General features: G+C 40.6%; 1 long non-coding RNA gene across 1 annotated transcript; it reads right to left on the bottom strand.

Annotated features, from left to right (window-relative positions):
* Positions 1-7684: 7684 nt before the first annotated feature.
* Positions 7685-23837, bottom strand: LOC144300232 (uncharacterized). The gene is made up of 3 exons (XR_013366823.1): positions 23430-23837; positions 10742-10886; positions 7685-7991 (listed from the first exon to the last, which is right to left on the bottom strand). It is a non-coding gene; the product is annotated as an uncharacterized LOC144300232 (long non-coding RNA).
* Between the last annotated feature and the right edge of the window lie 2838 nt (positions 23838-26675).

Raw genomic sequence — 26675 nt, forward strand, 5'->3', positions numbered from 1 at the left:
TGTAATCTAAGTACAGTAGTTCCACCCCTTATCCACAGTTTTGTTTTCTCACGGTTTTGCTTTCCCACGGTTTTGGTTACCCACAGTCAGCAGTGGTCAGGAAGCCAGATGGTCCTCTTTCTGAGACGTGATCAGGTCAGTAGGAACCTAATGTTGCATCACAGCACTTACATCATTCCCCTCACTTCATCTCATCATTTAGGCATTTTATCATCTCACGTCATCACAAGAAGGGTGATGGATACAAGACAAGAAGATATGTTAAGAGTGAGCAAGAGACCGCATTCACATAACTCTTACTATGGTATATTGTTTTTTTGTTTTTAAGATTTTATCTATTTTTCTTTTTTTTTTTAATTTTATTTATTTATGATAGTCACAGAGAGAGAGAGAGAGAGGCAGAGACACAGGCAGAAGGAGAAGCAGGCTCCATGCACCGGGAGCCCGACGTGGGATTCGATCCCGGGTCTTCAGGATCGCGCCCTGGGCCAAAGGCAGGCGCCAAACCGCTGCGCCACCCAGGGATCCCAATTTTATCTATTTTTCATGAGAGAGGCAGAGACACAGGAAGAGGGAGAAGCAGGCTCCCCGCAGGGAGCCCGATGTGGGACTCAATCCCAGGACCCCAGGATCATGACCTGAGCCAAAGGCAGATGTTCAACCACTGAGCTACCCAAGGACCCCTTATTATTGTATATTGTTATAATCATTTTATAATATGTGCCTAATTTATAAATTAAACTCTATTATAGGTATGTAAGTATAGGAAAAAACAGTATTATAGGATTTGGTACTATTTGTAATTTCAGGCATCCATTGGGGGTCTTAGAACCTATGCCCCATAGATTTGGGGTAGAAAACTATATCTTACATTCTTTTGTCTGTTGCTCAATAAAGCCTAAAATATTTACTATCTGGTCTTTACAGAAAAAGTCTACTGACTCCTGCTGTAGAGGGTCTGCTAACTCTTTAGAACTTCTGAAATTATACTTTTTAAAAAATTTTTTTATTTATTTATGATAGTCACACAGAGAGAGAGAGGCAGAGACATAGGCAGAGGGAGAAGCAGGCTCCATGCACCGGGAGCCCGACGTGGGATTCGATCCCGGGTCTCCAGGATCGTGCCCTGGGCCAAAGGCAGGCGCCAAACCGCTGCACCACCCAGGGATCCCTGAAATTATACTTAAGAGTGTGTGAGACATGTGAATTTTTCTGGAGAGAGGGCACCCGACATTCTTTGCTCTGAAAAGGGAATGTAACCACCAAAATGTTAAAACTACTACTCTCCCTGGATGAGAGCCTCTCCACTACCAGTAATCATAATAACAACAGCAACAACAACAATGGCTCCCAGTATTATGGGATCATGTACAGATAACGATCAAAACATTGCCCCTGGGCACTTCAGCTCAGGTTGTCATCCTGGGGTCCTGGGATCCAGTCTTGTGTTGGGCTCCCCACAGGGAGCCTGCTTCTCCCTCTGCCTATGTCTCTGCCTTTCTCTCTGTCTCTCATGAATAAATGAATAAAATCTTAAAAACAAACAAACAAACAAACAAAAAACACCGCCACCACCAAAAACATTGCTTCTAATGAATTCAGGGGGATGAAAGACAGGGCTGAGTTGAATTATTAACAATGTGAGTGCAAATTCTTTAGCTAAAATCACAAAGTATTATACTGTGCTGGCAATAATGGAGTTGCTTAGTGCGTTATTGTTTTAAACAACTTTGTGCATAATGTGAAAAAGAGGAGCCCCTTGTTCTGATGCATTTGAGAAGAGCACAGGGCTGGGCACGGCCTAGGCATTTAGTCTGGACCCACGACTGAATGAACACAATTAGCTGGACATTTGGAAACATGTGAGTGTCAAATGTGCGTAATTAGGGTGAGGAAATCGTCTATTCTCATGAATCCGAAGCTGACCCTAATCAAGATGGTACCTACAAGGAGAGAGGATTTCAATAATGCTGTCTGGGGTTTCCTACATTTCCTGGGGCCCACTCTGCTGTTTTGGTAATGATTGCAGGACTCTGAGAATGAATGCCTTTAAGAAAACACAGGGGGCAGAGAACCTTCTGAGAAGCAATAGTGATTCCTTAGAATGCATGTTTGATATTTGAAATCCATTCAGTTTGAGTTTCCGGGGGGCGGAGTCTTTTCAGATTACACTCCTTTGAGTATTCAAATAGGTTAAATGAGCGTTGGCCACTCCAAACACACCTTTTCATTCTGGAGCTGGCTCCAATTCATCCTCTCTGCAAAGATGAGTGGACACATGTGGCCTTTACAACGCTCGCCCACTGGGGAGAATGATGGGCAGAAAGGAAAACAGAGATGAGCCCATTACCTGGAATCAAAGCCAGTATCTCCTTGCCTAGGCGACCTGGGAAGTGCTGTCTCAAAGAATTGTCTTTTTTTCCCAACAGAATACCTTGCTCTAGTTTATAAAAAGGAAGAGGATGCGCACACCTCCTTTGATTGAGCTGTTTGCGTTGCTGTGAATTCTGGCAAACGTCTCCCAGGGCTTAGCTGAGTGGTTTGGGTACCACATCGCCACTGTTCCAATTTAAGAAGCTCTCACGAGATGGCGCGGAGACAAAGGGGCTGCAGAGAGGCGCAGCCCCGTGGCGCTCCGACGCTCTAATCTGAGTTCTGCTCTGCAAAGTCCTGTCTAATCCTCTTGTACCCTGCTGTGGCTAGCAGTCTAGGGAAGGGCAGCAAGAGCAAAAGCTGCGGGATACAGATTTAATTCAATCTAGCAAACATTTACTAAGCACCTCTGGTGTGCCAGTCACCGGGCCAGGTTCTGGGGATGGGAAGATTAATAGGATATGATTCCAGAACTCAAAGGGGTCATGGTTTACAGGCAGAGAGGCACGACCACATGAATAATAAAGCAGAAGAGGGGAGCAGAAGGAGTTCATCACCAAAGGGGTGACATGGATGTGTCTGAACTGATAAGGAGACGTTAGGGGGTGGACAAGGGGCAGACGGGCAGCCCGGGTAGAGGAAACAGCATAAGCAGAGTTAAGAAGGTATCAAAGTCCATGGTATTTGGGGCGAAGGTCAGAAGGATTTTTGTCTTGGAGCCGGATGGGAGAAAAGTCGAGAAGTGTGGACTAGGGCGCAACTGGCGATTCATTCATTTACTGCTAGTGATAGGATAGTGAAGACAGATCAACAAGCCCCTGCTCCCACGAAGCTTACCTTGGGGGGTGAAGACAGATCATCTGCCAGTAACACAGTACCACACACTGGGTGGTGTAGACAATGGAAATTTTTTTGTCTCGACGTGCTAGAGGACAGAAGTTCAACCTCACGAGGTTGGCAGGGCTGGTTCCTGCTGAGGGCTGTAGGGACAATCTGCTCTTGGCCTCTTACCCAGCTTCTGGTGCTCGGTTGGTCTGTTAGCAGTATCACCCTAATCTCTGCCTTCATCCTCTTATGGCTTTCTCCCTGCGTGTCAGTGTCCACATTCATCCCCCCCCCTTTTTTTAAATAAAGATTTGATTTATTTACTCATGAGACACACACACACACACACACACACAGGCAGAGACACAGGCAGAGACACAGGCAGAGAGAGAAGCAGGTTCTATGCAGGGAGCCCGACATGGGACTCGATCCCAGGTCTCCAGGATCAGGCCCTGGGCTGAAGACAGTGCTAAACCACTGAGCCACCCGGGCTGCCCTACAGTTCCTCTTTGAATAAGGACACTGGCCTCATTGGATTAGGGCCTGCTCTGAAGACCCCAACTTAACTCAATCATCTGCAAAGCCCCTTTTCCCAAAAAAGCTACATCCACAATGCACATACTGGGATTAGGACTTCAGCGCCTTTTGGAGGGGGACATAACTCAACCCATAATAGTATGTTAACTAGTAGTAATGCCTTGGAGCAAAATAATGCAATGTGGAAGTGTGTTGCGGAGGCATCTGTGCATGAGGCAGGGTACTGGGGGAGGTTTGCAATATTTTGTAAGGTGGCCCGGTGTATGACTCACTGCAGAGGCTACATTTGGACAAAACCCTGAGGGGATGGAGGGAGTGAGGCTCACAGACCCCTGGGGGAAGAGTGAAGAAAACAGCACAAGGGCATCACGTTAGGGTGTGACTGGTGGGTCTGAGGAGTGAGGAGGCCACTGAGGCTGCAGCCAAGGGAGGGGAAGGAGGAGATGAGGTCAGTGACTACAGGCTGCCGGGACATGCAGGGTCTTCTGGCCACTGGAAGGACCTTAGTCATGGAACTATTTTGGACAGAAGAGTGAAATGGTCCGATTAGGTTTTAAGAAGTTTGGGGTTTAGGTGTTGAGAATGGTCTGGGGATGTGGAAAGACCAGTTAAGAGGTAACTATGTGAATTTAAGTAACAGAGATTGCCTAGACCTGGGTGGTGAGAAATTTAGCAATTCTGAGTTTGGGCTCATGCACATGGAAGCAGAAGCTGAGGTCAGATTCTGGAGTGAGTGAGACCTGAGCTCCCACTCACCGAGGCCATCTCATCATTTCCCAAGCTCATGGACTTAGATATGCGTTAGGACACTCCCAGGACGTCTTTCCATTTTCTGTACTCCTTTTCTATCCTATCCTTAGTCTGAAGACACAGACATTCAATGACAGGAAATCATGTACTATGGACTCTCTTCTTAAAAATAGAGAAAAGACACAGAAATAATTCAGCAAGATCCAGACATTCTATTTTTGCATGTTTGAGTCTGGTATGATCCAGAGCAGTGGCTTTCTCCACTGAGGTGATAGGCTTTGCAATAGGGGTGCCACGAGGGTGTACTTTGCTGGGTGGCCAGATAAAGACAAATCAGAGTTGCTTTGGGGTCCACAGAACCTCATCCTTATCCACTTACCCAATTTAATTGTGTGCCAAGCTCTGCATCCTTTTTATCTTATTTATTTATTTTGAATCCCTTCCTTCTGTCACTGTCCTAGTTCTGGCTGAATCTCCTCTCTCTGGTCTAGTAGATAGCTTCCTTGATGATCTACCTACTTATCTACTTCTCATCTCTATTTCTTTCCTTTTTTTTTTTTTTTTTTTTTTTTAGATTTTAAAAATTTATTTATTCATGAGAGACACAGAAAGAGAAGCAGCGATACAGGCAGAGGGAGAAGCAGGCTCCCTGTGAGGAGCCTATGTGGGACTCAATCCCAGGACCCCAGGATCATGACCTGGGCCAAAGGTAGATGCTCAAACATTCAAGCATTGAAATGCTCAAGCATTTCTAGAATGTTTCTGCTAAAATATGAAACTGATGATAGACATCACTCTCTGCTCCCTCTTGAAATCCTGTGATGACCCATGCTGTTCTCTAGAACATTCCTTGTCCTGAACCACGAATCCTTTCCTAATCTGGGCCAGACCTGTCTTTACCACTCCACCTTCCTCTTCTCTCAACCTCAGATTCCAGAGCTTGTCTTCCCCGCATGAGTGCCTTTCCTGCCAACCTGCTCCTCTCTATGCCATGAAAGAAACTTTGATCCAGAACAGTTATCATGAGTTAGCCTCTTGCATTTTTATTTTTATTATTTATTATTATTTATTTATTTATTTATTTATTTATTTATTTATTTATTTTATGATAGTCACAGAGAGAGAGAGAGAGGCAGAGACACAGGCAGAGGGAGAAGCAAGCTCCATGCACCGGGATCCCGACGTGGGATTTGATCCCGGGTCTCCAGGACCGCGCCCTGGGCCAAAGGCAGGTGCCAAACCACTGTGCCACCCAGGGATCCCTTGCATTTTTAATCTATACTGTTCAATCTAGTAAAATAGTCAAAGAGGCATGGGTTTTTGAGCCAGCAAGACCTGGATTTGAATCATGGCTTTGAAAACAACCAACTGTGTGACTCTGATCAGCTATGCAGCCTCTCTGAGACTCCATTTTCTCATCTAGAAGAGAGATAACAATGTCTGCCCTGCAGAGGAACTGTCTAGGTAGAGACGATGTTGTTAAAATGATAGCTCAGCACCAGACCTGTAAGAAGCGCTTAGTGAATGGGGAAGATTATTATTAGATTCCAGTTTGGGGTTCAGGAGAGAAACTGTCTGGAGTCAGACTTTCAGGAGTCGGGCATGTCTGGGGAAGCTGTGGGCAGATAGTGCAGAAGAGGAGGAAATGACCCAGGAAAGAATATGCACAATTAGTTGATACTGGGTTTTAATCTAACACATCCTCACACTTCACCAATTTAAATTCAACTAATTTAGGTTTTATGACATTGCAGGCAAAACTGGGTTGCAACTTACTTCTGTGCTATTTATGAGAAAATTAATAGGGAGGCCATGATTCAGATCCCTTAATGTGGGGATGTTTAACCTACTTAAACAAGTCAACTAAAGTTATATTGGAATCAGTTTAGCAAGAGTAGTTTATGTAGAGGTAGTGTATTACTTTAAATGATTTAGAGATGTAAAATTAGAATTTGGGAGCCAGAAAGGATATAGAAATTATTTGCACATGACCCTCATCCTAAAAATGAGAAAAGAGACCAGGCGCCCGGGTGGCTCAGTCAGTTGAGCGTCTGCCTTCAGCTCAGGTCATGATCTCAGGGTCCTGGGATCGAGTCCCACTTTGGGCTCCCTGCTCAGTAGGGAGTCTGCTTCTCCCTCTCCCTCTGCCCCTCCCCCTGCTCATGCTCTCTAGCTCTTGCACTCTCTCAAAAATAACATCTTCAAAAAAAAAAAATGAGAAAAGAGAAGAATAAGAAGCTCAACTGACCTGTATAAATCCACACAGAATGAACAGAATGAGGACTCAAGCCATCTCCCTCCTGAAGAGTATCCTTTTGAATATGTTGGTGTCAACTTTTGCATTTCCAGTGATCAGTGTTTTTCCTTGGCCATTAGTGGTATGTTTTATTTTGTTTTGTTTTTTCAAATTCTTGATGGCAATTAGGGAAGTGTTATTTACAAATTATCTTGTAATTCAGACTTATTAAGTCATGCTGGTATTCCTGGTGAGGTTCTGAAATGGACTGCAGGGATTTGGCCACTTTACTTGGGTAGAGTTGTAAAAGGGAGACCTTCACATGAGTAAAAATCCTGTTGGCAGCATCACTCTGAATAAATGTTCTTTATTTAAAAAAATTTGGCCTCTATGTACCCAATTTAACCCAGTGGTCCTTAATCAAGACCATTGTGAATTTAAGATTGGCTTTACAGAGTAGGTTTTCTGAATCCTGAAGTCTGGCTGGTTTAGCAATGTACTCTCAGCCAAGATCAAAAGCATTTTGTGAACAATCCAACATCCTCCCTCTCGTAACCTGACAGCAGAGAACCCTGGTCAATGTATTTTTCAGGGTCACATCTTGTTAGCCTTTAAGGCTGGTTGAAATACGAGCACACACATACATTCATCTCAGAGGCATTCTGAGAAAAATTAGCTGACGGTGAAGCACATGATCTTAAAGGGCATTCAAGTTTATGCAGATCATTGTTGGCTATAAAACCTTTTTTTTGAAAAAAAAAAAAAAAAAAACAAACCAAAAAACAAAAACAAAAAACACCTTTTTTTTTGGCCTTGAGTGGGTGGTCCCTAGAATCCCTATTATCTGATTTCAAGAGAATCTGAAAAGAAAGGCATCTAGCATGATTCATTTTCAAAAGGTTTGTGTATTTGTTTGACTTAAAAATGTGTACCCTTCGTTCTACTGCCCTAGGCTGTCAAGACAAAACAAATCAGTGTGTTAATTACACAAATAAAATAATAGTAGGAAAACAGTGGCAACTCACAGAAAAGGCACGCATGGAAGGTGTATTATTCCACTGTGGAAGAGTACAAACTGGGTTGGACTTACATCAGTAAGAAATGAGTAAAAATGGAAACTTCTTCGGTCTACAAACCACACAACTACAGTTTACAGACTTCTTTCTACCTGGTATGAAACAAACTGTGACTCTCCCTTTGACATCTGGGATATCCGTGGCTTTGTTTTTTCTTCTCCTTCTTTTCTGCCTTCTTGGATTTAATAACTATGCTGGGAATAAGAATATAGATCAGACTTAATATTAAGTTAAATTAAATATTATATGCCCTTTACCTTTATATATATTTCATATCTGCCAAATATATAAAAATACATATATTGTTCAACTTAAATATTATATATTCTTTATCTATTTTGGTCAGAGAGATAAAAAAACATAAAGGACTGGCATGAACTCTACTGAGCTAACCATTTTTACAGACCGACTCAAGCTTCAGCATGTGAGTGGGTGGTTATGGGACGCTCCAGATGCCCTGTGCTCAGCTCGGAAGCTTGAACAACAAAACAAGTCCATGTTACTGGTTAACAAAAGGATCCAAGGGCTTCCGACTGAAAATTCTTTGTAGCAAAGGGGACGACATCATCTTAGGATGTCAAGTTCTGTTTGGGGCCGTGGCTTCCACCTGGCTTTGTCTCAAATATCATATATTTCTTTCACTAACTTCCTTCCTTCCTTCCTTCCTTCCTTTCTTCCTTCCTTCCTTCCTTCCTTCTTTCCTTCCTCCCTTCCTTTTATTCTTCCTTCCTTCCCTCCTTCTTTCCTTTCTTCCTTCATTTCTTCCCATTTTAATCACTTTTAAGTAAAAGTTCTGTGCAAAAACTACATTCACGTTGCTGTACAACTATCACCACCATCCATTTCCAGAGCTTTTTTATCTTCCCAAACTGAAATTCTGTACTCATATGATAATTCAGTGTAAGTCCCCATTTCTCCCTCCCATCAGTCTCTGGTAACTACCATTCTGCTTAATACCTTAATAGAGGTGAAGTGGTATCTTGTGGTTTTGATTTGCATTTCCCTATTGGTTAATGATGTTGAGCACATTTTCATGTACGTATGAGCCATTTATGTATCTTCTTGGAAAAATGTCTATTCAAGTCCTTTGCTTATTTTTCAATTGGTTTGTTTTGTTGTTGAGTTGTAGGAGTTCTTCATATATTTTGGATATTAATATTTTATCAGACATATAATTTGCAAATATTTTATCCCACTACATGCTGCCTTTTCACTCGGTAGTGTCTTTGATCCATAAAAGTTTTATCTGTTTTTATTTTTGTTGCCTGTACTTTTGACATCATATTCAAGGGTCATATCTTACTCTACAGAAGGAACATATGGTATATGCTAGAGTTCATTATGTCTATGAATGTATATTCATATAGTCTATGAACATTCATATGTCTATGAATAATATAGGATGCAAACCCAGCAAAACCTATTTGAAGAAAGAACTAGACTTGAGAGAGGAACTATAGATTTGAACCTCTTCATTTGAAGGCTTGAGTTTAGAGAATCTAAAGAAGATTTTACAGACAGCTTTTTGTTTTTCTTTTATCTATTCAAAATTGGGTAACAAATTTGTAGAGGAAAAGATACATGACAACAGGCTTAAAATTTACTTTTGTTTTTTTAAGAGGGGATTGTAGTTGTGTATATATGTGGGGGGGTCTGAGTATTGGTGGAAGTTTTTAAAGTATACTTGGTATAGCAGATGGAAGACATACTCAGGACACCATAACCTCATTTGGTAATAGCCAGGAGTGATGTTTGGTCGGATGCAGTAAAGATTTTCATTAATGGTAGAACATCAGAAATTTAGAATTCAGACTACCCATCTGTGGTCTAGCAAAAATGGTAGGTACTATGTTTCCAGACTAGTAGGCCGACCAAATGCATTAACATTTATTATGTGGTACATTGCATGTGAAAGAAAAATCTAATATTTGTTATGCCTCTTAAAATAGCCACATGAGAGATACCACCTCACACCAGTGAGAATGGGGAAAATTAACAAGGCAGGAAACAACAAATGTTGGAGAGGATGTGGAAAAAAGGGAACCCTCTTACACTGTTGGTGGGAATGTGAACTGGTGCAGCCACTCTGGAAAACTGTGTGGAGGTTCCTCAAAGAGTTAAAAATAGACCTGCCCTATGACCCAGCAATTGCACTGCTGGGGATTTACCCCAAAGATACAGATGCAATGAAATGCCGGGACACCTGCACCCCGATGTTTATAGCAGCAATGGCCACGATAGCCAAACTGTGGAAGGAGCCTCGGTGTCCAATGAAAGATGGGTGGATAAAGAAGATGTGGTTTATGTATACAATGGAATATTACTCAGCTATTAGAAATGACAAATACCCACCATTTGCTTCAACGTGGATGGAACTGGAGGGTATTATGCTGAGTGAAGTGAGTCAGTCGGTGAAGGACAAACATTATATGTTCTCATTCATTTGGGGAATATAAATAATAGTGAAAGGGAATATAAGGGAAGGGAGAAGAAATGTGTGGGAAATATCAGAAAGGGAGACAGAACGTAAAGACTGCTAACTCTGGGAAACGAACTAGGGGTGGTGGAAGGGGAGAAGGGCGGGGGGTGGGAGTGAATGGGTGACGGGCACGGGGGGTTATTCTGTATGTTAGTAAATTGAACACCAATAAAAAATAAATTAAAAAAAATAGCCACATGAATTACTGAACACTAACTCAAATTGAGAGAATGTACTTAGATTGGGGTAAAGGAGATTTTCTAAGATAAAAGGAAAACTTACTTGGCAGAAATGTTAATTCATGTTTATTGGTTTGTGGCAGAGTTGGGTCATCCTCCCCTACCACAGAAAGCAGATGTCCTTGGGAAGCTGTGGATCTGTTTTCCTCTCTTTACCCGATGTGTTCATTGGCTGGCTCTCATCAATGGAATGTCAGTAGAAGTGATGTACATCAGATGTACCTACCCCTTGCTCTTCTCTCCCTCATGTTAGCTGAATGCAGCTGTGCAGGGGTTGATGAAGTCTGGTGGGACGGCAGAGTCATAAGATGGAAGGAACTTGAGTCCCTGAATCACCATGTGGAAGAAAGCTTCCCACCAGCCAGGAATATCTGTATAAGGGTATTACCGAGTAAGAAATCAATTTCAGTTTGTGTCAGACCACTGAAATTTTGGTGTTTATTTACTACAGAAGGTAACTAACACATGATTTCAAAGGGAATGGAGATGTTTTATGCAATTTGATCTTAAAGTAGATTGTAACCTCTGAATTTGCACTGCATTATGCTAATGCCCCAAATTCTTATCATGGCCCACAAAACACTGCTAGATTTGGTCCTGCTGATCTCTTCAGCATATTTCAATGCCATGCTCTCTTTTTCTGAATAGCAACTACCTTGGCCTTCTTCAGTTTCTTTACTACGTCAAGTTCTCTTCTACTTCAGGGTATTTGAACATGCTGTTTCTCTGCCTGGAATTCTGCTCTTTATTAGTCTGGCTAGGTCTGATTCATGTTGCAGAATTCAGTTCAAAGGATACTTCCTGGTGACCCTCAACATAAATCAGGTCCTCTGCTGTATGTTGTCATTGCCTACTGTATTCTTCCTTTATAGCCCTACTCTTACACTGTGATAATGGCTTCCTGTGATGATTCCATCAAATATACACTCTCCTTCTACACTGTAAGATTCACAAAGGCAGCATCCAGGGTTTTTTGCTCACCTTTTTACACTCAGAATCTGGCACAATGTAGACTCTTAATATTGTGTCAATAAAATAATACCTGTCCTTAGCTACCAACAATAATCCCTATCACTTATGGAATGTCTATGTGCAGGTACTATAGTAAATGCTGTACCTATTCTAGTTAATTCACCCCATGAGTCCACAAAATTTTATTTTACTCCTACACATATAACACTTTATTCACATGTCATACATAAGACCAAGGGTTTATCTTAGATTATGAGTCCACTGATTAAACTCCCTTAGTTTTTTTTGCATAAACTACACTTATTGCCTTATTTATGACATCTGAAATGTCCAGGATACAGCTGCACCTGCAAAACATTTTGAGTATAGAATATTTCTAGATTTTTACAAATTCTCCACACCATATTGTTGTGTTGTTTTACCAACTAATTTGATAGTATTTTTAAAAGTTACCTTTTATTCTTTGCCTTCATTGGTAGTAAAATTTTTAATCTTCTTGTATTTAAAATAACTAAAATCAGTGTAGATATATTTAAGAATAAACATAATTGTATCTTCATAGATGTGAGTTGGCTGGAGAGGCATAATCTCATGTAGCCTGTAAACTGTGTGCTTTCAATGTGATTGAGCAACAGTCAATATGTCTTAAGGAGAAAGAAGAGTCTTCATGAATCTGGAGAGTTGGTTAAGTGGAGGTTGGTTAAGAGAACTCTTATTGTAGTTTTATAACTCATATAACAAAAGAGAAAATCGAGTCTCAGAGAGGCAAGAAAACTTCCATAAGTTTACAAAGTTAGTGAGAGGTGGAAAATTTTGATAAAAATTCAGGTCTGTGTAATTCCAAAGCCAAAGCTTAGAATGCATGAATCTCTTTCACTGCTGGATGATAAATCCTTCTGGTGGAAACCATGGCTAATTTCTTACACAGTTGTGAACAAATATAATAACCACTTAATAGTTAATAAATTATTTTAGGATTTTCTGGCTCACACAAGGGTCATTCTCTAACCCTTACTATAACTGTAAGTCATCATATGGTATAAGAATGGGCATCATGCCCTTTATTAGACTTAAATCTCTGAAAGACAAGTGTGTGTGTGTGTGTGTGTGTGTGTGTATTAATTTATAGTAATGCCTAAAGAACACTGAAACACTAAGTAATCAATAAATGTTTAGTCATTGGATAGATCAATTAAAATGGAAATAAAATCAATTAGACTCTGGAGCATGATTTTTATAATTCCATTCTTTTGGCCTTTCTGGTTAGGTTGGTTACTCATCAGACCCTGATGATCTTTACTCTTCTAAAAGTTCCTTTAGGAAGCTTCTCTTTATTATTTTTCATTTTTTTTCAAGGAGATTTAGCATGCTCCAAAGTGATGCTCTTTGAGATGCAGTAAATAAAAAAGAATCTATTGCATGATGTGCAAGACAAACAAAATGTGGCTTATTCTAAAATGAGTCATAGAATTCTGGTCCAAAATGAGTGGTTGCCCATCTTCATTTATTTTTGCTCCTTTTAAAACCTCTATTAAAACTACTGTAAAAGTCTTAAAGGTATTAATTACAAAATCAAAAAGAATAGGAGTTGATCAGCAGCAAAGGAAGGAGAGATTTTAAGAAACTTCTGGGTGGCAGAAAGTAGATGAAGTGTTGCAAGGAAGAGTAAACTACATCGTAGCATATGTAGGACTTTGGGGGAATTTGGGATTCAGTTATACCAATTTTATTGGGGGGCCAAGAATGAGTCATTGGGCTGAAACCAAGAGGGTCATTGAAAATCTGTTTAGAAAGTTTCCACCTCCACTTAGACCTATATTCAAAACACCTGATGGTCAGTCATTTACCTCCAAACAAACCAAAGCATGTTACTACAAACAAATTGAACAAATTCAAATTCAGAGCCATAAGAATGAGCATTTCTTCCCTGAAGCAGTTTTGGCATTGGTGGTCCTCTAGACTAAGACCAGCTTCTATCCCTTCACTCTTTCTTTTAAGAAGTAAAACATAAAGGCTAAGAGATGAAAAATATGAATGAAAAGGAAAGAGATCTAGAATATCAACCCAAAGTAGATTTTGACCAACAGGTATTTCAGAAGAGAGAACAGAAACAAACCAAAATGAATGACAGAAAAGAATTCAAGAAATTAAAAAAAAAGGAATTCCCAGAGCTGAATGATCCCAGAATACTGAACAGGTAACAGAATCATCTCGACTTACTCTTATAAAGTTTCAGAAAATAGTTAAAAGAAGACATCAAAAAATTTATAGAGAGAGAGACAGAAAAAAACAAACAAGAACAAAAATTTGAACCTCCCCTCATCAGCTCTGGAAGGTCAGCTTATAATGGACTATGCTTTCAAAATTATGAGGCAAACTATTTCAATCTCATATTTTATACTCAGGAAAGCTACCACATCAGGAATGAGGATAGAATGCATTTTCAGATATGTAAAGATTTAGATAGTTCATCTGTTACATATAGTTTTTGAGGAAGTTGCTTAGAGGGTATGGTCTAGCCAAACATGGCATAAACTAGGAAGAAGAAAGTCATAGGAAGGAAAAAAAAACAAATAAAATAAGAGAAAAACTGAGAGGGAGGCAAACCATAAGGGACTCTTAACCGTAGGAAACAAACTGAGGGCCGCTGGAGAAGAGGGGGTGGGGGAGATGGGATAACTGGGTGATGTGCATTAAGGAGGGCGCATGATGTAATAAGCACTTGGTATTATATAGGACTGATGAATCACTGCATATTACTTCTGAAACAAATAATACAGTATATATTAATTAAATTTAATTTTTAAAAAAGGGTTTATTTATTTATTTATTTATTTATTTGAGAAAGAGACAGAGAGAGACAGAGCACAAGCAGTGGGAGGGGCAGGGGGAGAGGGAGAAGCAGGCTCCCTGCTGAGCAGGGAACCCTATCCCAGGACCCTAGGATAATGACCTGAGCTGAAGGCGGATGCTTAAGCCACTCAGGTGCCCCAGGTTTTTTCTTAATGTGTACTTTCTAGAAACACAATAACTTTACTTAAAAATGGCAGGAATATCTGAACTATCCTAACAGACACTGATGGGGCTACTTTGAGGTAAGATGGGTCTTCTGATAATACTTAAATTGAACTATATTAGTAGGTGTCATGGTTGACCCTGATATGAAAGTTGCTCACTGTTAGTCTGGTAAGTCAGTTGCTTCATATATATGATTATGTTTGATAGCACGGTCTCTAATATTCCGTCCAGTTGTAGATTCTTCTAACATGATGGAATTCTGATATGTTATGATGCTCCCAACATGCTTCATGTGTTCCTAAATGATGCTTTTTGAGTTTGCTAATTCTTTCATTTTTCAGGCAGCAATATAACTAAATTATACAAAAATTATCATTTCTAACACTAAGAAATATATATTAATGTAAGCACATGGCTTTGTCAAGGGTCTTCAAAGGCTTTAGTCAGTCCTTGATTTTTTATTTTAAGATTTTATATCTTAATTATTTATTTGAGAGACAGATAGAAAACGAGAGTGCACGTGCATGCACATGCATGAGAGAGAATGAGCATGGGGAGGGCCAGAGGGTGAGGGACAAGCAGACTCCCCGCTGAGCAGGGAGCCCGACATGGGGCCCAAACCCAGGACCCTGAGATCATGACCTGAGCCAAAGGAAGATGCTTAATCGACTGAACCTCCCAGGCACCACTAGTCAGTCCCTGATTTTTGATAAATCCAGGAAAATGTCCTCATGATTAGCCAACAGGGCAGTTTTTTCAAGGGCAAGACATTTTCACAGATTTCTCTGTTAATTCTTCTAGAAGACTGCAGAGAATAAAGACTTTAGACAATTGTTCAGTTCCTTTTCAGTGACATTTCCAGCCAGTGTCCAAGGACACTGCTGTGTTCATACCTCTCCAAATGAGAGAGCTGTCTCCTTTCTTGGTATTTGTCCACATGCTGAGTGTGGCAGGTGGGTCATCCCATGCTTTCACTCAAATGTTAACTTTCCAGAAAGGCTGTGCTGGGCCACACTATCGAAAACATTGTTTTAGACTCTGACTCTGTCCTTTCCTATTCTTTTACTAACTTAATTTTGTCCCTAACCTTTTCCTTAGCTGGGATTATGCTATGTATGTTTTTGTTTATTGTCTATCCTTTCCACAAGAAGGTATGCACTGTTGGGGCAAAAACACTACTTTGCTCACTGCTCTGTATGCTGACTACAAAGCAGAGATGGCACATAGTAGGCGCTCAATAAAAACTTGTTAAATACGAGATGAACTGTGTTGAGAATAATTCATTGGACAGGAAAGTTGTTACAGGAGAAGTATCTAAGCTAGGTCATGAAGGTTGAGTAGAAATTTATCAAACGGTGAAGGTAGAAAACAATAATCCAAATGACATTGGAAAATGCCACTTTCTTTGTAAAGATCCTGGGTTGACTTAGATCATGGGATTCGTAAAGTGAAGACCAGTAGTAAAGTGAAAAAAAAGGTCACTGCAAAGTTGAGATTTTTTTGAAAATGGTTCCTGAAATTGCAGACTTATGTTGAACAACTCATTTGGTAAGCTTCATCCTAAACAATTCTTTTAGGTATCCCTACTCATTCAAACAGTATCCTTTTGTGGCAAATGGCTAGAAAGGCTAAGTAACTTGCTCAAGGCCACACAACTAACAACATGTGGATTTGAACTCCGTTTCCTCTGGTTCAAGAGTCTTAGCTAGTGTTGTTCAATAAAAATAATAGGTGAACCATCTATTAAATTAATAAATTTTAAGTGTCTGTATTAAAGAAACAAAAAGAAATAAATGAACTTAATTTGAACAATATGTTTTATTTAACCAATATATCCTAAACAGTATCATTTCAACATGTCATCTACATAAAGCAAATTGTTAACAAGATGATTTACATTTTTTCTTTCACACTGTTTTTGAAATCTGGTATATATTTTATATTTAAATTACATCTTAATTTGGTCAGTAGCCACATTCCAAATGTCCACTTCACATAACCTACATTGGAGAGTGTAGGTCTAAGCCCTTAACATAATCTCTGGATCTCACATAATATTGGTTGATAACGGGGTTGTACAAAAGACTATAGCACACATTTTCACCCTTTTTCTAGGAAACTCCAGATTCAGCATCTTGCTCTCAATGTCCTCAGTTTTATTTATGGAAACCATGTTAAGTCTATTTCTGTCTGTCATTTCTAGGACATCCCTATTTAACTGCATTTGTTCTCTAACCGTTGTTCACAAGAGACAGGATTGGGTTGATTACAAGAAGCATGCAACACTGTCTTATAATTGCCACTAAATATGGTTAGTGTCTGTCTCCAAGCTACCTCCCAAGGCATCTGAGGGCAGGGGCTTATCTTTTGATCTCCAGGGCCTAATCCATTATAGCTGTGTAGTCAAGTTTGCTGGGTGTTACATGTATATTTCCCACCACAAACCTTGGCAACTATTTCTTTTGGTAAAAGACTTAGGAATCATGGTAACTATGAAAGATCCGAAAAGATACCCCCTGTAAAATTATTTATTCAACTCCAACATGGATTTCAGGACTCAATAGGACCAAAGAGCAATCTGTATATAAGAGAATTTGCTATTTTTCTTGAGTTACCAGTATTGCAAAATGGAAAGTTTTTAGAACATTCTTGAAACGTTTTTAAACAAAGACCCAAGAGCACATTAACAGGAATATGGTGCAGTTTACAAAATGATTCATAAAGTTCATGATCCTTTGTTATTTCATGTTACCTCATTTTGAAGACTGTCTTTTGCACAATCACCAACAAGAAAGTCTTCATGGAAACAGCAGACCTTGGCAGGACCTTGCTTGTTACAGGTATTTTTTGTTGTGTATTCCCACTAACAAATACAATAGCTCAGGTTGAGATATGCTGCTAATAGGAACAAAAGATTTCCTAATAATGAGCTTTTCCTGTGTTTTTTTTTCCTAGTCGTTGTTGCTTAAATACTTGCTGGAAGTACAAATTTAATCTTGCCAACTTCTATTTGGCATTTTACCACGTTCCCTATACACTCCCATACACCCAGTTTTCTCTGTAAAACCTGCAGTACATTTTTTACTGGCATACACGTGTAGATTCAACCTTTTTGTTTTTCCTTCCGATCTCTATCAGCAAAATGAGGTTTGGGGTTTGATGGGGTCATGTCAGAATCAAATTCCCTTAATTCTCATTCTAGCACAGTGTTCTATCGAGTTGAAAGGCCTTCTGCTCTCTTGACATTTATTTCTTCAACTTGGGATATATCAGAGAAGACTGTATTAGAGTCTTGGGTTTTAAACATCAATCTGAACTCTGGCAGTGAGAGCTAATGTTGGTTTCTCTTTCATACTGTCAGGGATTCTTAATGACACTATAAGAATGAAAGTTATAGTTCTGGAAGGTCTTGAACTAAAATGACTGCAAAATCTCAAGTGTTGATTATGTGTCCAGGTTTCATCTGTTTTTTTTTTTTTTTTAGGCCAGTATTATTGTTTCATCTGTGAAACACATGTATAGCTACATTAAACTATTAGTTTGATGTTTATAGTTCTATAACTCACCTCTTCTAAAGAACAATACTCTTTTCTATTTGGTCACTGTACCTTCAGTATTTCTTGGACTATTTTGGTGGCTTTGTTTTTGATTTTTTGGGATATACTTTCCCTCTTTAAGGGTTCAGAAAGAGGCCTGAATTTCTCTCCTAATATCGTTTTTTGAAGATTTATTTATTAGGAGAGGGAGAGAGACAGAGAATGAGCACACATGGGAGTGGGGGGAGGACAGAGGGAAAGAATCTCAAGCAGACCCCCTGCCGAGTGCAGAGCCCAATATGGGGCTCAATATCACAACCCATGAGATCACAACCTGAACTGAAACCAAGAGTCAGACACTTCACCAACTGAGCCACCCAGGCACCCCACTCCTAATACCTTTATTGGCAAAAGTAGGATTGTATCTACGATGCTTGAACATTTAGGAGTGGAACTTAATTATGTGATTTTCTTCTAAGCCATAACCCATAAGCCATAAACCATAAATGATGTTGAAATCACTTATTATGGAAACAAAGCTTCATAATTTGAATATCTGGCTTTCCTAGTCATATAACAAATGATAATGAGATAATGGTAGAGTTGTGTAGGATGAATAGAAATCTGGCTTCACAATTAATATCAGAATGAAAGAGTTTGCAGTTACGAAACATAGATGGTCAATTCCCATCTTTTCTATTTTACATTGTCTCAGGGCATTTTAAGCCCTTAAAAATAAATAGGCATTTCTCTTGTTCTGCAATGGTAAAGATAGACAGATGGTGAAATAGGCCAAATAATGGAAAGCTGACATAGTTTCTCCTCAGACAGTTCAGCAAGTTCATAGATTAAAGGTTGAACTCCACATAGGAGTTCTCACATCTCTTACTTTGGGCCACTAATTAAATGAAATTGAGGAGAAGGTGTTTAATTGTAGATTGTCATGACTCTGTCATTGTCTTCTCTGAAAAAAAAACATTCCTGCCTGCTGAAGCTGTTATAAATAAATAAACAGCCCCAGGCAGTTCTTTTGTTTTCTTAAACTCAAATTCATCCACAATATCTTACTAGCACCTTCTAATAAGATTTATTACTATTTTTAATGTGAAAATATTACATTTGAATTATTATGCACCCTTTTGAAAAAAGTACAGACTCTTTTAATTGAGTTTGGAAAGGGGTCTGCATTTTTTTTCAAAGTTTGGATAGAAGGAAATGTTTACTTTTCAGTTGAACATACCCAAATTGAAAAGGACTCAATAAAATTCCCATCCCGAGGATATGAAAATAAATATTAGCCTTTTATTATAAGCAGATCACATGTTTTAGTTCAATGAACAAAGAGTGACCTTAATTGGCAACTGACTATCCTTTGCAAATATTTCCAGAAAGAAGGACTTGAGAAACAAAAATCTCCTAGTTTTTGTTAGACTTTCTCAACCTATAACTGGCTGATAGTGAACAGCCCTATGAAACAGGTAAATCCAGTCAATCATGTTAGGGTCAATTCAGGAAATTATGTTGGGGGGTTCAGTAAGTAGTTACCCTGCTTAAAGGTGGATGCTCAGTAGGTGCCTCAGTCTGGGTTATGTTTGTTTGTTTGTTTGTTTTTGCCCAGTTTCATAAAGTGTTCCATACAAAGATGATTGTTTTCACACTCTAAATAATAGAGCTTTGAGACTCAATTACTCATTTTTCTGCATGTTGGAGCAGAAAATCTTGCCTGTGTCCACTTGTACTCTCATCTTGCTGCATCACAGAGTAGTACTGATATTGCATACAGACTTTTTTGGGTGTCTCAGCTTTTAGAAAAACCTATCAACCTCATCCTTCACACAGCTGACTGTAGAAGTCTATGCGTTCGATTTTAATTGGCCTATTTTCTAGATACTCTCACTTTTATTTCTGCACCAAACCTAAACCACATTGTTTTTGTTTTCCTACACTGAAATTACTTTTCTGAACTCAGTTTATATAACATGCCATTGATACACCTTGAAGGAATACTACAAATGACCTGATGCATATTCTTGTGTTTACTCTAAGAACACTGATGAAGGTAATAGGGTATTAAATTAAAGGGAAACTTGTTTATAAAGATCTATCCATAGGAGACATTTGTCTTGGATTTCAGATACTGAGAATTAAAAAGATTTTGCTTGGGGCACCTGGGTGATTCAGTTGGTTAAGCATTTGCCTTCAGCTCAGGTCATGATCCCATGTAGGATGTAGGGTCATGGGGTCGAGCCCTACATTGGGCTCCATGCTCAGTGGGGAGTCTGCTTCTCCCTCTCTCTCTCTGCCCCTCTTCTCTGCTCATGCTTGCTCTCTCTCTCTCTCTCTCTCTCAAATAAATAAAATCTTAAAAAAATGATGCCCTTTTTGTAATGGCTGCTAGAAAGCTCAGAGTCAAATGTTAAGGTCACTTCAAGTGTGTGTACATGATTTTATGGCACATATTTTATGCACTAATTTCCTCAATAGGTTTATTTTTTAAATTAATTATGCTTAATTAACTAATTAATTAACTTATTTTAGCGAGAGAGAGAGTGTGTGTATGTGCTCAAGCAGTAGGGGGGCAGAGGGACAGAGAGAGAGAGAATCTCAAACAGACTCCATGCCCAGTGTGGAGCCCAATCTGGGGCTCAATCTCATGGCCCTGAGGTCATGACCTGAGCTGAAATCAAGAGCTGGACACTTAACTGACTGAGCCACCCAGGTGCCCCCAATAGCTTTATTTTTATCTTCCTACTATTATGTTTCTATAAAGTCAATCTCCACTTGTTATGTTGTTTCATTGTACTTATTTTTGGACTTTAAATCCTTTGGAACTAGATTAAACACAAATAAAGATATAACAGAACTAATTACTTTTTTTTGTTTGTTTAGAACCAATGAAAATGTGCACAAGGGGTAATCGCAGTGGCAGGAGATGACGCCAGCATTCGTGGCAGTGGGTGGGGCCTTCAACAGCTTGGCAGACAGCAGACTGTGGCCCTCACAGAAGGGGACAGGCATAGAAGCACAATAAGATGACAGGTGCTGGGTGATACAGATAGAATAAGAGCCTTCCTCCTTCTAGAAATGATTGGAGGCAGGGCTTTCTAATGGAAGGTGTTATAAATGCAGATGGGGGGAGAAATCAGGGGTACACATATAATTGCTGTCTGCACAGATTTATTTTAAACTCAAAATTGAGATGGCCTAAGGAGAAAAAGGTGAGGGTCACCCATGAAGTAATTCACGATGAATTTTGAGGGAAACCCTCTCTTCATCAACCGGCTACAGAGACTGAAATGCCATGCTTCAAACTCATCCCCGAGAATGAAACCCCGGAATTTTTAGGACCTTTGTTAAAGATCATGTGGGTGTGAAGTAACACAGATTTGCTATGGGAATCAGGAAACAACCAGCCCATCAGACTGTTTCATGTCCAGAAGGGGCCATGAAAGAAAATATAGAGGAAAGTGTGAATCTTCCCTCTTATGGGACGTGGGCCAGTGCAGGGGAGGTGGGAGTCAGCCTGGCATTGGAGGAGCTGAGAAATGTCACAATAACAGAACAGAATTCTTATTATTTGGTTTAAAAACCTAGACAAGGCAGCTAAGAGTTGTATGTCAGGGAAGGTAGTCCTCAATTTTGACTTTTCTGCTAACGATGCTCAACCTTGCTTTCACTGATGGCAATGCTCACTCCACTCAACTCCTACTTTCTTCCGCCCTTCCTTTACACTCCCTGCCTTGTCTTTTTCCTCTTCTGAGACTTCATGGCTATTTTTTTTTTTTGTCCCTACTGACAACACTTTAAGATCCCACACAAACACTAACAGTAGCCCAAGCAGAAAGATGCCTTTCCCGCCTCTGTACCAAGCACCATGTCTCCATATGAGTTGTGGTTCTTCTCAAAAGGAGCTTAACTCACATGCCCAAGAATTTCCTTTACCTGCCCCGGTGGCAGCAACAGTAGTTTCTAGTTTTGTCTCTGTAAATGGCCACCTCTAAGGGATCTAAGACCCAGGCCTCCCTGCCTGAGAAGCTGAGGGGGGGGGGGGCATCCCTACTCGTGCTGCTGTGGGCCTGGTACCCTGGGTCTTCCTTGATGTCATCCTGTGCCACTGCCTGGATGCCATGAGTCTCAGCCCTGCCCATGCACCTAACTCTATGCTTGTCAGGATGGTCCCACAAGAATGCTCCAAGGCCCCATGAGGACTTGAGGTCACACTGCCTTTTGCCTTTTCTGCTCTCAGCCCTTTGCCCCTGAGATTCAGATACTATTCCATGAAGGCTGACCACCCATGTCAGAACAGACACAGATCTTACTCCAAATAAAAGCCTGAGCTCCACAATCAGTTCTTCCTGATAAAGGACCTGGATTTCCCTTTGAGGCTTTAACTACAGGATATAGGCCCATCTCTGGGGGATGTATCTGAACCATGAATCCAAGCCACATGCAGCTCCATCTTCCCAAGCGCTAAGAGGGGTGTACTTCTGGTCCTGCACTGTTGGGCTGATGTTGGCCAAAGACACTGACCACAATGTTCCTCAATATGCAGCCAGTCCTACGTTTGGTTTTCATTTTTTGCAAATCAATTTGCCGATTTATTATCCAGTGTGATACTTAAGTTGTCAAGAGTCCTTAGAATTCTAGCAATCTGATATGTAGGTCATACAGAAGTTCTAGAAGTAGTGTCAAAGGCCAACTGTTGAGAAAAGGAATCTGTTTATTTGTAATCATTTGTAAATGAGTCCCAGATGTCCTGTAAAGGGCTCTGGCATATTTTAGCTTTAGAGGACAATGGGCAGAGGTTGGGCACATCTGCTAGATACTCTTAGCATCTAACATAATGAATCTAACATAATGAAAGCTCTTGCTGAATTATTATCTCACTTGCTTTCCGATGGTCTCAAATGGTTCTCCTTCTCAGAGAAAGTAATTAAGTTGTCATTAGTATTTAATGCTTATGGTTTTATTTTTGCTCTTTTGATACCTAAATCTCTGGTGATGTCTTGTCCAGCTACTCATTCTTCTGATGCAGAGAGTAGAGTGCTCAAAATCTTAGGAGTTCCTCTTCTGAATTTTCTTTTTTAAAGATTTTATTTATTTATTCATGAGAGACACAGAGAGGCAAAGACACAGGCAGAGGGAGAAGAAGAAGGCTCCCTGCGGGGAGCCCGATGTGGGACTGGATCCCGGGACTCCGGGATCACGACCTGACCTGAAGGCAGATCCTCAACCACTGAGCCACCCAGGCATCCTCATCTTTTGAATTTGAACACGGGTTGCCAACATTGCTGGGGCTCAGGGAAGCCAGGCTTTCTCTGTGAAAGGGCACCAGACTCTTTCTCAAATGACAACAGAGCTTATGTAAAGACTCTATGGGACTCTTACCTTTGGGATGTTCTGGAAAGCAGCTGATTATAGTTTGTCAAGTGACAAAGCTGCCTGAAAGTAAAGGAATGGTCATTCGGCACCCTTTTGGGCTTCCTTCAATCTTCTGACTGTAATTGTGGACGTAGTCTCGTGTGTCATTCTTGACTAATGGAAAATATTGTGTGTTATTTGCAGAAAAAAAGCATATTAGTGGGATGTTAGTGATATATTATCTCTAAAATCCCATCTGTTAACTGCACAGTTAGCACTTCTTTTATAGTTGGCATTTATCAGGAATTCTCTACAGGTACCTGTAATATGTTTTTCTTTAATGAGAAGACATGTATGGATTTGATGTAGTACAAACCCATTAACTGTAATAAGTTTGTAACTTATTGTTACATGGAGTTTATTTAGATGCATCAGTATTCACATCATGTGAATACTGGGATTCCATTCCAAATTCTACCCCGGAGGGTGACTTAGAAAAAGAATTATGATCTCACAGTTTTGGGGGGACAGGTAGGGTTTTCTGGGTTCCAGAAAGCCTTTTGTTTGCTAACCTTTGTGAAGATTATGTTTGAAGGTAAAAGATGGAGATGGGGCAAGGATGATTTTCTCAGTACAAAGTGGGGAGGCTGCTGAGGTTGGGGCATGAAGCCAGGAGTGGTCCAGTGGGAAGGACTGGAGCTTGGAGACTGATCTATTCAACAAAGGGCTTTTTATTTTATTTTATTTTATTTTATTTTATTTTATTTTATTTTGCAGAGAGAGAGAGAGAGAGAGTGAGCACAAGCAGGTAAGTAGCAGAGGGAGAGGGAGAGGCAGGCTCTCTGATGAAGAGGGAGACTGATGTGGGGCTTGATCCTGGGGCTCCAGGATCATGACCTGAGCTGAAGGTAGATGCTTAACCAACTGAACCTCCTAGGCACCCCACAAAGAGTTTTAAAGTAGTTTACTTTACAGTGTGGGCTGGCTGGATCTCTCTCTTCCATTTCTCCTGTGCAATAGAAAAACTTCTATTGCTAAGTAATGTTTTCAGTCTGAGTACAGTTTTTCTTGCACTTGTGGAGACTACAGAGCTGAGAAATGAAGGTGGCACAAAGAAAAGGAAATGATGCCGGGGTACAGCTGGCACTTTGGCATGTCTCACCAACAGGACATGGAACCTTGTGCAGAAATGTGAAGACCTGGCATTATGGTTACAGGGTGTGGAAAGGGATCCGAGAAAGGTCTTAAGGGAAGACCATCCACATACCCATGGAGGGACGGAAAGATTGACACGTGTATTCCAGGACACTTTCAAGACTGGAACTAGGAGACATAACTTTTAGGTTGAAATGAGCTATTCAGGAGGTTTGGTCCATGGAGAAAGCCAAAGGATTGAAGGGGAGACAGAGTTACTGTAGTGTGTTACTGTAGTGTAGGGGTCTGTTAGTGACATGGGAGAAGCTGAGATTGTTTCTATATGGGACAGTATTATATTCAAGAAGACAGCCTGTCAAACTGCACTTCCCATTATTAGCAGGCATAGGACATGAGAAGGGACCACCTAAATCTAGAATCAGAAGGAACAAAGTACCCACCGAGATAGCATCCTAGGTGTTTCTGGGATACACAATACTTATGTAAACCAGAACCCTAAATCTGCTATAGGAATCATATGATTCTATGTTTGTGTGGTGTGTGTTTACTGGGCAGTGTAAGATGAAGAGGTTGTTCCAAAAAGCGGTGGGTACCAGAATGGCTTAGACAGAGTGGAATTAAACTCACAGGGAGGTTCCCTGCATGGAGCCTGCTTCTCCCTCTGCCTGTGTCTCTGCCTCTCTCTGTGTGTCTCACATGAATAAATAAATAAAATCTTAAAAAAAAATCAAAAGCAAAACCAAAACCAAAAAAAAAAAAAAAAAAAAAACCCACCTAAATTCACAGGGAAGTCTAGAGTTAATTTTCTTAAACACCACTAACTACAAATTTCTTATGATACTGTAAGGAAAACATATCCATTCTTTCGGGTAGTGGTTTTTGGACTTTCCTCTCTCTCTCTCTCTCTCTCTCTTTTTCTCAAAGTAAATTCCATTGTCCAGTACAGAGCCAAACACAGAGCCTGAACCCACGACCCTGAGATCCAGACCTGAGTAGAGATCAAATGTCAGACCCTTAACTGACTGAGCTACCCAAGGTGTCCCTGGACTTTCTCTTTTTAAAGCAAGGAAATGCTTTCTTCAAAAGAAATCTTATTCGGGACTCTAATGCATAAAATAGGCACCAACAGAGCTTTCTCGATTGAAGCGTATTGGTGGTACTCACAGCACTGAGCCCTGTCTCTTTATCTGAACACTTTCTCCCTTGGCTCCCTGCCTCTTGCATCCCTCCAAATTCAGGCCTCTTCTAAAACTTCTTGGCTCTGGGAACACTGCACGATGTAAATATATATACATATATTTCATAGATATATATATGAAAGCATATACATATGGTTTTTATATTATATATAATTATTTAATATTACATATACTGTTATGTATTATATGATACCATTACATGTTATTACATATTATATATGTCTCTATATATTTATATAAAATATGAAACTAAACAGCCTAGCCCAGCGGCAGGAAGAAAAGATAAGGAACCTATGTACACAGATGGTGGAGGCAGAGCAGGTCCATTTGGGGTGAGGGGTGTGTGGGGGCAGCAGTACACAGGTCTCAGCTGAAGCCACAGTGCAGAAATAAGGTGCACAGGTCCTAGGGCCCCCCGTGACCCCCAAGCAGCAGCACACAGCCCTCGTCTTCCAGCCCGTGGCGGGGTTCAGCTGAGTGAGACAAGGAGACAGGAGATGGGCGCACAGCCCTCCCGTCCCCGGTGCCGCCTGCCCAGGGTCCAGCTCTGCCTTTGTCCTCTCCCGTGAGACGGAGGTCCTCGCCCTGGGCTATGGGGAGGGTGCCCCCGGCGGCCCCTTGAAAGCGGTAGATTGCCCTCCTTGTTCTGAGTGTGGCCGCTGCGGCCCGATGGGGCGCCAGCTGGAGGCCGCCAGGGTTGGGCCGCCAGCCTCATCCTTCCGCGCTTGCGATTGCAGCCGCGCCGCGTTGCTCAGTATTTCTGGACCTGAAATGTAACTGGGCTTCTCCAGTTAAAATCTTCAGAATTGCTTTTGCAAACTGGCTAGTCAGATACTCCAGAAGGTCTGCCTCAGACCTCAAAAAGGTCATGCACATGCACATGCACATGCACATGCACGAAGGAGCGTCCTAATGAAGC

This window comes from Canis aureus, chromosome 28 (genome assembly GCF_053574225.1).
Source record: "Canis aureus isolate CA01 chromosome 28, VMU_Caureus_v.1.0, whole genome shotgun sequence".
In the NCBI taxonomy this organism is placed as follows: domain Eukaryota; kingdom Metazoa; phylum Chordata; class Mammalia; order Carnivora; family Canidae; genus Canis; species Canis aureus.